Raw genomic sequence first — 12058 nt, forward strand, 5'->3', positions numbered from 1 at the left:
TATATTTTCATTTTCTCTTTCTCTTCTCTACCACATTCATTTCCATGTTACTTTTATCCTTTTCAGAATGACCAATTGCTTACATTTTAAACTATAATCACTGTACTTGGGATTTATTTCTCTTACCTTATACTGGAAAAAAATGCAAAAAGAGGGCATTCAGAACTTACGTGTCATTTTTATATTGGGAATTCAAGGAAGATAAATATTTTTGTGACTTTATTTCTAAGTGTTACATTTGCTTATTTTGTCTTTTCCATATTTCCCCCTTACCCTGTCTTTGGCATGACATTTGGAATTGTTATTGGAAAGAGAATCAACTCAGAAATCAGGAAAGTTAGCCAGTGACACATTCCTTTATTACATGATGCAAATATTTTGCTTTGCTCTTTTAACATTTTTCTTTTCCATAACAAGAAGTTTTACAGCCACATTTCACAGATTTTACATCTCTGCATCTAACAGAAACATAAAATGTAGTTTGCATTTAGGTATTTGTATTTTATTTTACTAGGCAGGAACGTGGAGTGTGTTTGTGAGCTTGTGCATGTGAGCTGGAAGGAAGTGTGGTTGCCCAGTACTTCCTCAACTCATGACTGAAACTTTGTTCCAGTTCAAGAAGGAAATAAAGAGCCCTTCAAAATATAATACTGAATACTTTATTCATCCGCTCTATAGAAATCAGGCCAGGAAGCAAATTAAAATTACAAGAATATCCAAAACAGAATTATTTTGCTTGCTGTCTGTGTATTTGACCACTGCCTTTTATGATTTTAACCTTTCCAGACATTCTCTTTGGGGATGGTTTTCCTTGTGGCCCACAGGAGATCACACTGAAATCATTTACTAGTTGTTCCAGATTTCCCCACAATCCCCATTGCGCTAAGTGGCGACTAACGTGGGAGCTGTCATGTTTGGAAAATACCATGATGCCATGAGTTAATTTCATACCTGTCACAAGATCTTGCATGCGATCCCAGGGGACCAGTGGTATGTCACACACTACTGCAAGCGTTCGTTAGTACCTCTCAAAGCAATGACCCATGGCCAAGAGATCTTGTTGCAACATATGGCAGCACCTGTCACCAGGCTTCATGACTGGCATAAAATTAACCTGTTTTCCTGTTTGATGCGCTGCTTTTTTTTTGCTTATCCATAAAAAGGATGAGAATAAATTGTATTTGGAAACAATTTACTGTTCCTTTCAAGAAGTATAATGGTAGACTTGGGATACTGGACACAATGAATAGACAGTGTCCTTGTAGAAGTACACACGCTGCTATTCAGTAAAGGTGGTATTTTATGAATTTCTGAATGGCAGTCTGCAAATCTTACACAGGAAGCAACGTTTTAGTTTCTGAACTCTGTCAAACTTAGACATAGAGCAAGAAATGACATTATTGTGAGCCACTTTGTGGAAGAAAAATCCAGGAAGCATGAGTTTCAGATGTGAGTTTGCCCTTGCCTTTCAAATGGTTTCAAGCAACCTTGAGCTTCCTCTCTCTTCTCTCTATATTTCTCATGCTCAGATCTTAGTATTCTAATGGGGACACACGAAAAAGGGACCCACAGAAAAACAATATTCAGAATGATGCCGAATATTCAGTGTCTTAGAAAAATAGATTAATGGGATTTAGTCTCTAAGTCTTAAAACTGCAATTTAGCAGTTATTTTTAAGGATAAAGACAAAGAATATAGTCCAACATTTATATATGGCTTTCTACCTCAGAGAAATAGTAAAAGTTTTTTGATCAAATGATTTCTCCATGGAGAAAGTATCCGGTTTCTTGCATCATTTTTCTTTTCTTTTCTTTTCTTTTTTGGATCTTCTTATATATCTTTTTGCAGAGCCTTAAGCTTCTTAAAATATTCATTTTAATCAAGGGGGGAGCTGTTTTCTATAGCTAGTCTTTTTCCTTCTTCTTAAGGTAAATGCTTCTTAGATTCTGTGAGTTTTAAAATTCATATACAGCAAAGAACAAAGATAAATTTAGCAGTCTTTTCCCTTTATCTCACTACCAAGTCTGGGGAACAAATGGTGCTGTTCTTCCACAATCTGGACTGGTTGCTCTGAATTCTGGAGTAATCAATTTTTCCTGGCATTTCTTAAATGGTCTTTTTTATTCACTGAATCTCCTTTGAAAGTATAAACATTAGTCCTTGTTCTGTGGTTTTGGAAACTGATGACTGCTATTCTCAAAGGATAGTATAGTTGGAATGATTGAAGGAGCAGAGCAAAAAGCTGAACTGAAACAATGGAGGGAGGAAAGATAGTACCAGAGACAATGAGAGAAGTGGGCAGTGATTGGAAGGGAATCCGAAGTAGGGATTGGGGACTTAAAGGCTGCTTAGACTTGATTAATAAATGCTGTATAAATGAAATGCTGAGACAAGGGATAAAATTGCACTTGAGAAGTCACTTGAAAATGTGTTAATGCCTTTACTTGACAAGCATTTATTTTTTCATCCTGTGTATAAAACCACTGTAGGAAAATGTAGATCATTTTTTCACATTGAGTATTTTTTAACTGCTGATTATGGTTATGTTGTCCTAAAATCAGGTTTCTATTATCCGAAAAGAAAATAAAAAGAAATAAATATAGGTGTGTAAAGATAAGTATTTTGGAGGCATGGATCTTCAGGTGAAGTGTCATGTAATATCTTTGCTAAGTCGGGATAAAAATAAAATTTAAAACTGAAATTCATATTTAAAAAGTTCTTAGTAGAGTCTAGGCATTTTTTTTTTAGTGTACGTAACAGTGATGAAAATTTTGTATCTAAAAGAATGAGGGGTTTTGCAAGGGATTTTCAGGAGACTGTGGCATTGTCATGGATGGTAGCTATACCATTTTCTAACAAAATATGTCAACAAAATTGAACATCAGTCTTCTTACTAGAAAAGACAATCTGTGGCAAATTATTTTATTAATAACATCAAACTGAAGAGCCACAAAATAATTTAGATAAGAATTAAAGTGCTGAATAATTTAGACAAGAATTAAAGTGCTGAAACAATTTTCTTACTGGTAAAGCTGAATTCAGAACTGCTTCTGGTAATTTTACTATATCAAGCAGGCCCTGAGAAAGACAACCTGGAACTGTTTAAAGGGAGATGTTCAAAGATGGTCACAAGATGCAGGACTCAAGAGCTTCCACCATTAGAAACTATCACCTTTACTACCACCAACTAAATACCTTTTTCTCTGAGAAGGAGTCAGTGAAGGGTAGAGATGAAATAGGAAAAATTTGGTTGGTTGGGTGGGTAGTAAGTTTAATCATTACTCTTCTTTAATGAGTAATAGAGTGGAAATAACTTTCCTCTCTGGTTTTAAAAGTTAACTAATAGTAAGTGTCTTTGTTAAAACACATAGACACACATATGCACCACACACACACACATGCACCACACACACACACACACACACGCACACACAACAACTGTTTGCTACAGGATTTCTAATTAATGATATCACATTTTCTAACCCAGTAATTCCCAACTGGGGTAATTTTTTCCCCTAGGGGACATCTGACAATGTCTAGATACATTTTTTGGTAGTAATGACTTGTATTACTGGTTTCTCAAGGGTAGAGACCAGTGATTCTCCTAAATTCTCCTACAACACCCAGCATATCTCCCCACAACAAGGAATTATTCAGTTGGAAATTTCAAGGGCCCTCAGGTTGATAAGCCCTGTAATTGCTTGAAGTAATTTAATCTCCCTAGTAATTGTGCAGTATCTCATAGTTATTCCTTCTTCCACTACTCCTCCCCACAAATTTGCCCACAAACTTGAGAATTTACATAACTCCAGGAGTACAATAGAAAGGGACCTCACATGCAAGTGCTTGGGTACTGTGCTATCCTCTGGTTCCTTATTTGCCTTCACCACTATGATTTACTATTGGTAAAGTTGTGGTCATGTTGGTTCTCCTGGACTACCAGAGCCCAGAAATCTTCTCTTGTTGATGGTTCACCTCTGTCTTAAAGTCTATTTTGTCTAATGTTAATGTAACTACCCCAGATTTGTTTTATTTTTCCAATTTGTACCTTTTTTTTTTTTTTTTTGAGACAAAGTCCCACTCTGTCGCCCAGGCTGGAATGCAGTGGCACAATCTCAGCTTACTGCAACCTCTGCCTCCTGGGTTCAAGTGATTCTCATGCCTCAGCCCCCCAAGTAGCTGGGATTACAGGCACATGCCACCATGACTGGCTAATTTTTGTATTTTTAGTAGAGATGGGGTTTCACCATGTTGGCCAGGCTGGTCATGAAATCCTGGCCTCAAGTGATCTGCTTGCCTTGGCCTCCCAAAGTGCTGGGATTACAGGCGTGAGCCACCATGCCCAGTCTATTTCTTTTTCCTATATTTTTGCTTTTACTTTGTAAATATCTTTGAATCTACAGTTTATCTCTTCTAGATAGGACATAATCATATCATTTCAAAAACGATTCTGCTAATCCTTACTTTTTATTAGTGTTTAATTCATTTATGTCTTATATAATTACTGATAAGGTAGAACTGATGCCTGGTGTTTCTATGTCTTTGCTTTTTTATTCCTTCATATCTGCCTTGTTTTTCATTAAATAAATATTGTCTGGCATGCCATTTTATTACCTTGTTTCTTTTGTTGTATCTTTAAAACTATTTTCTTAGTATCTGTTCTGGGGAATACAATTAGCATTTTACTAAAATAATCTAGATCAGATAAAAATTAACTTAATTTAATAGTATACAGAAACTTTGCTCTAATATGTACCTGTTACTTTTTTCCTCCTTGGCTGTTATTGTCATACAAATTACTTTTATACTGTGTAAGCCCATTAACGTGGTATTATAATTCTTGATTTATGTAGTTGTCTTTTAATCGGATAGAAGAAAAGAGTTACAAAAATATTTTAATACTTTCTTTTGTATTTTCCTTTACTGGTGTTTTTTATTTATTTGTATAGATTGAGGTTAACATCTAGTGTTCTTTCATTTTAGCTTGAAGGATCCTTAACATTTTTGGCAGTGCAGGACTGCTAGTAAGAAATTATCTCAGTTTCCGTTTATCCAAGAATGTCTTATTATTATTTTTGTAATTTTCAAAGAACAGTTTTGCTGTATATAGAATTCTTGGTTGACTGTTTGTGACTGGTTGACTGTCTTTCTCCTTCAGCACATTGAATATGTCATCCCACTGAAAAATGTGAATGGCTTCACAAATTTGCGTTGTCATCTTTGCCCAAGGACCATAGTAACCTTCCCTGTATCATTCAAGTTTTAGATGGGTCACCAAAGCAAGCACTCTGGATCCTTCCATACTGCAATAGAAATGAGGAAGACTTGGGGGAACTTACTATTTCTCTCCATATAAATCCTGCCTTTGCCACTTTTTATATGTTTTCTGGACTATACTGTATAGAATGCAGGGTCTTTCTAAGAAAACAAAATACTTTGATTTTGTGTCCAGGGATCCAAGTAAAAGCCCTGCTTTTGGGGCATCTGGTGGTTTTCTAACAGCTCCTGCTCTGATTCTTTCCTTGTATTCCAGTTTTCTGCCTAATCACATGCAGAACCATTCCATTCACATAGTGAATACATCTCTCACTTGACACAGGGATCCTCATTTATGGGAAAGAAACACAAACCTTTCATTTGAAAAAGATATTATTATGTTTGCTTTATGCAGTACATAAATAAAACTTGATGATCACTTTCTCATAGCCATTGTCTTCAGGAATATCATTAGCATTCAATGCAAAAATTAGCCTGCAGTCTTCCCCTAATGTTTGCATGTATCTTTTTTGTGATCCAACATTTTGCTATTAAATAGAATGAATTATGTGGAGACATGATTAGATAATACCAAGAATATAAGTTTCCTGAGATTAGCAATCACACATGGTTTATTTTAGTCCTTCGTAGAATGTTGTGACTGCAATCTTTCTATTTATGTACACATATATCTATGAAGTACTATTCATCCATCCTTTTATTCATTAGTCTAGCCAGTCAACTATCTTTTCATCTATCTGTCTGTCTATCTGTTTCTAACATATCTTTTTCTTCACAGGAATTCAATTTGATGTTAGCATATGATAGTTGTCTAATAAATACATGTTAAATTAAATTCATATAAGGAATACAGACTCTAGTGTAAACTATTGGCATTACTGAAATTTGGGGCTTGATCATTCATTTTGTGGGTAACTACCCCATGGGTACATACATTGGATGTTTAGCACCATCATCCCTGGCATCTCAATATAAGCCAGTATTATTCTCCCAATTGTAACAACCAAAAATGTCTTCAGATAACATAAAAACATCCGTGGGGGAAAAATCCCTCTCCTCCACCCCAGTTGAGAACAGCTGGTATAAAAGCATCCTTTCCTTCTTTTATCATAGTATGTATGATTAAAATAAATGTTAACAATGACTAATAGTAGGGAATTTATCAGATGAATGAATGCATTTACATATGTATTTTCCAGATAGTCACACTCTCCCTCACTGATTCATCCACCCATTTATTATTCAACAAACACTTACTATGTACCAATTATCCACTAAGTACTTTGCCAGGTAGAGGGGATACATTCGTGAAATGTAAGTTTCTGCCCTGATGGGGCTTACAGACTTTCGGTGGAACTAGATAAAACTGAACAAACAACTAAACAAAAGATATTACTAATAAGTGTTTTGTTTACAATAAGGCAGGAAGTTATAAGGGAAAGACGGGGGGCTGCATTAGATTAGTGGACAAGGAAGGACTTTCTGAGGTGACATTTAAGGTGAGAATTGAATAATAAGAGGAAAACAAACAAAGATGTGAATAATTTATTCATTAATTTTACTTATTTTTTATCCACATGAGGTTTATGCTAGGAGTGCAAAAGGATGATCATTTGGTGGCATATCAACTTGCTTCTCTACCCATGTTTGTGAAAAACACCGGATTGTTTGTGTGGAAACCACTGGGAACTGTTCCCAACCGTGTGAGATGTCCGACATTTTTTATTGAGGGAGCATAGCCCTACCAATGTAAAGGCGTTGTTTTATGACAATGCCGTGAAAACTGGTAAGACATTGAAAAGCAAAAATGAGACATGCCGACCTTAAAATATCCTGTGTGATAAGAACTAGTGATTGTTCACTGAAAAAGACAAATATTAGTTCTATCTTCATGACATTATATGTTGCTGGGGAGATGGTGGTGACCAGAGAAAACTGTTCAGAGGAAAATCCTGGCCTGATACATTTAAAAGAAAGCAGGTAAATGCGTATTCATCTTTTTTTTTTTTTTCTCCAACCTCAGTAGATCTAAGGACATTAATCAGACCTTGGGATAATTATATATAGCTGTGCTATGAGTACGTGGATTCATTTATAATTCCATTGGTAGTAGATAATGCAATTAAGTACAAAATTCTGCAGAATCTATTATATCATTGACGAATCAAATAATGTATTCTGCATTTTTATTCTCATGAATATTTCCTTTATAAACAGATGTCTAAAATAAACTATTTTGCATATGCTTGCCTTATGAAAGTAGGCTTATCCACTGGAAATACAAAGCTGTTTTAAGCATATTTGTGTGTTTAAACATGCTTACGCATGTTTTCAAGCATAATTGAAATAATTAGAATAAGTTTCATTATCACCTTTCACCTTTTATGCTAGATGCTGGATCAAGTCAAAACTGGAATTGCAAGTCAAACATCTTGATGAGATACAGAATTCTGTAAAGGAAAGAGATGAATTACAAAACACAACCTTGTTTGAGGAAGACATTATGACAGCTGGGTGACTTGGGCATTTAAATGAAATCTGATGAAGTCCCTCCCACCATTTTCTCTATAAAATGCCAATGGCATTTAAAAGTAGTGTCACCAGAGGAGCCAATGTATATTTTTATACTGCAATTAAGTAATTGAGTACAAAATTCAGTACAGTCAGTGGGAATGTGATCAGATGAATAAAAGAAGTCAGAGAAGATAATCATTTCAATTCTTTCCCTAATTTTGCTTTCTAGCCTAGTACTTAAAATTCACAGGCTCACAAGTCTCACTGGGCTCCAGAGAAGAAGCCTGACTCCTCCACAGCTGTGTACTCTCAGGCAAACTACATAGACTCTACCTCAGTTTACTCAATTTTAAAATTGAAATCGTAATTCTTGTCTTCTAGAATATTTGTGAGGATTGAATGAAATACTATGTATAATATGCACATTACATAGCTAATGCTCAATAAATCATAACTTTATGATTAGCAATGTTTGTTTCCCTCAGAAGTGACCTAAAACCAACAACAACAATATTTTTATTTTGCTTTCTATGGTCACTGCTAATTATGAAAAAAAAAAAGTGCCTGCCTTGATGCTTAGGAAAGAAAAATGGTTGCAATGAGAGAGAAAGCAGTGTTTCCAGACTTGTGATGACTTTATTCAGTTTTCTGCATTTTGTTTCTCTCTGGCAGTTTTTTTTCTCCTGTCACTTTCAAGATTGAACATAATTACAGTAATGAATTATAAATGAACATAATATGTAATGAATATAATACATAAAGTTTATTACCCCCATTTTCATAATTCTGATTTCAAGTTAGAGATCCCCTTCCAAGATAGGCTCCATAGCCTCCTGTGTAAGATGTCTCTGCCCACCCTACCCCAGATAACAGCACCCAGTTTGTCTCCTGCAAGGCACTTATCACAACTCTTAATGTTTTTTGTTATTCGCAGGGGGTCCTGATCCATGCCCCAAGAGTGGGTTCTTGGATCTCGCACAAGAAAGAATTTGGGGCAAGTCCATAGAGTAAAGTGAAAGCAAGTTTATTAAGAAAGTAGGGCTGGGCATGGTGGCTCATGCCTGTAATCCCAGCACTTTGGGAGGCCGAAGTGAGTGGATCACCTGAAGTCAGGAGATCAAGACCTGCCTGGCCAACATGGTGAAACCCCATCTCTACTAAAAATACAAAAATTAGCCAGGCATGGTGACGCACCCCTGTAATCCCAGCTACTTGGGAGGCTGAGGCAGGAGAATCACTTGAACGTAGTAGGCGGAGGTTGCAGTGAGCCGAGATGGCGCCATTGCACTCCAGCCTGGGCAACAGAGTGAGACTTTGTCTCAAAAAAAAAAAAAAAAATTAAACAAAGAAAGTAAAGGAATAAAAGAATGGCTGCTCTATAGACAGAACAGCAGCATGAGCCACCCAGATGCTTATACTTATTGTTACTTATTGATTAATGCTAACCAAGGGGTGGATTATTCATGATTTTCCAGGAAAGTGGTAGGCAATTCCCAGAATTGAGGGTTCCTTCCCTTTTTAGACCATATAAGGTAACTTTCTGACATTGCCATGGCATTTGTAAACTGTCCTGGCACTGGTGGGAGTGTCTTCAACGTGCTAATTAGCATATAATGAGCAGGGAGGACCACCAGAGGTCACTTTCATTACCATTTTGGTTTTGGTGGGATTTGGCCGGCTTCTTCACCGCCACCTGTTTTATCAGCAAGGTCTTTATGACCTGCACCTTGTGCCGACCTCCTATCTCATCCTCTGACTTAGAATAGCCATCCTCCTGGGAATGCAGCCCAGTAGGTCTCAGCCTTATTTTACCTAACCCCCATTCAAGATGGAGTTGCTCTGGTTCAAACGCCTCTGACATTTTCATTTATACTTTTCACATATGTATCAACATATAATATAAAAATATAAAATGTCATATATTATATATTAATACATATTATATTTACCATCATTAGAATGTAAATTCTAGTAGGTCAGTGAAGAAATCTGTCTTGTTCACCACTCTCTCTCTAGACAATAGCTCTGTGCCAGGTACGTACAGACACTCAATGTATATTGAATGTTGAAGAACTTTTCCTGCAAACCGTAATTGCCACCTGATAGGTTTACACATTCGATTGTCTTTTCACCTGCTCTTATATAAATTTGTGCTGAGACACGCAAACCATTTGATGTTGTAGTTATTTTTTACAGTAGAGGTGCTTTGGGAAAGATGATTGAGATACCTCTTTATAATCTTAGAATCCATCCTAAAATGTCTTCTACTCAGATAATAAATGCCAGTCTTTGATTTGATATATTTAACTCTTTAGGTAATATTTACAATACATAGAACTAACTGGATTTAGTAAGATGCTTTAATTTACTGATAGCATGCTACTTATTAGTGTGTGCCTTCAAGCATCAAATATACCAAAAAAATGATCATTTTTGTTATGGTAGCGCATAGATACATTGCACCACTGGTATCTTTTTTTTTTTTTTTTTTGAGATGGAGTCTCACGCTATCATCCAGGGTGGAGTGCAGTGGCACCATCTCAGTTCACTGCAACCTCCGCCTCCCGGGTTGAAGCGATTCTCCTGCCTCAGCCTCCCGAGTAGCTGGGACTACAGGCGTGCGCCATCACGCCAGGCTAAGATTTTTGTATTTTTAGTAGAGATGGGGTTTTACCCTGTTGGCCAGGCTGGTCTCAAACTCCTGACCTCAGGCAATCTGCCCACCTTAGCCTCCCAAAGTCCTGGGATTACAGGCATGAGCCACTGTGACCCGCCTTCACTGGAATTCTTTAGCTAGCCTTATTTTACTTGGATTCTGATTGAAATATGTTCTCCTCAGAATACAGGATGAAACAAAGCTAATTTAAGGTGACCAAGTTTATACATTAAGTACAATTAGTGCATTTTTCACCAGAAAGTTGGTCACTACTTTAAGATTTTACCTTCATTTTCATTAGAAGGTATTGGTTAATCTATTACCTCCTCTCTCTAACTCCAGTCATCATATTAAACTTTTGCAAATTTTAGGTGACAAACACATGTCGAATTTACATATATACAGGCATAATTTACATACATGCATATACAATGTACAATATATCCAGAAGGTAATTAGCAACTGGTTACAGTTTGCTACTAATGTACAATATATCCAGAAGGTAATTAGCAACTGGTTACAGTTTGCTACTAATGAGGTCAAGTTTACAGATCTACTGTTCCTCTGAGTCTGTCTTTTGGCTCTGTTGCATTGCCACGGATCCTATCATGACCCCTGGGCTGCTGTTTCACACACGTTGTTTGTCACAGGAGGGGGGCCATGAAGGAGGATGTGATTGCTCCCCTGCCAACCCCCTACCTCTACTGGTCAAGGATCTCAGCATTTTTCTGACGAATGGCATGGGCGGGATGCGTTCCGTCTTTGCATTCTCTATGTGTCAGGCTGTGTCCACAGGGAATTGACTGTGAAGGGTTTTTAAATCAATGGGACCAGTAACACCATCTTTATATAGTGAAGACAGCTTATCATTAAATATAGTTTGAGACAAGCTTAATTGTGCAACTGAAAAATATTTTCGATAATATTTACAACTTTTATCTATTTAGTGTTATTAGATGAAGACTTTATCATTTTTTTCCATCGTGTCTTTGGTTTTGTTAGCTTCTTTTTTGTTTTTCTTTCCCGATTTCTTTCTTTCAGATACTTTTAATCAACATTTCTTCCTTTGGAAAACAGGTCAAATGACAATGCAAAGGGTGATCAAGGAGAAAGTGTGTGAAGTAGAAGCCTAGAACTCAAGAGAAATGAATAATATCTTGGCATCACTTACTTTGCTTTAATTTCTTGGTTTTACTCCTTTAATGTAACAACTGTTTTTCATTTAAAAGGGAGTTGTGAAACAAACATCTATATAATATTTTGGGGATTAAAAATGCATTTGGAAAGTTAGATTCACTGGTTTTTATCTTAAAGACATAAAAACTTGATATCATATTTAATTTTCTGCTCAAACTTACCGATAACACATTACTTAATCCTTGAAATTATTTGCTTTATTCCTTGTTGTGGATTAAGATGAGTGATTTTATTCTGAAAATATTAGGTTGGTGTAAAAGTAATTGTGGTTTTTGCCATTAATAATTCACAATATGAGAGCAATTATAGAATCTAGCTAAAATTATATGTATTTATCCATCTCTCATTATTCATGGTAGTTATGTTCTATAAAGTCTCTGCAAACACTGAATTAGTAAATACTGAACAATTACT

At 36.1% G+C, this 12058-nt stretch overlaps 1 protein-coding gene and 1 non-coding gene across 20 annotated transcripts in view; one reads left to right on the forward strand and one right to left on the reverse strand.

Moving 5' to 3' along the window:
• The window catches only part of CHL1 (cell adhesion molecule L1 like), a 209265-nt gene that overhangs the window by 81686 nt on the left and 115521 nt on the right, over positions 1–12058 (forward strand). The gene's annotated exons all lie outside the window — the stretch shown is intronic.
• LOC112439420 (U6 spliceosomal RNA) lies at positions 5183–5285 on the reverse strand. Its single transcript, XR_003027703.1, has one exon. It is a non-coding gene; the product is annotated as a U6 spliceosomal RNA (small nuclear RNA).

Source organism: Pan paniscus, chromosome 2 (assembly GCF_029289425.2).
Source record: "Pan paniscus chromosome 2, NHGRI_mPanPan1-v2.0_pri, whole genome shotgun sequence".
NCBI lineage: Eukaryota > Metazoa > Chordata > Mammalia > Primates > Hominidae > Pan > Pan paniscus.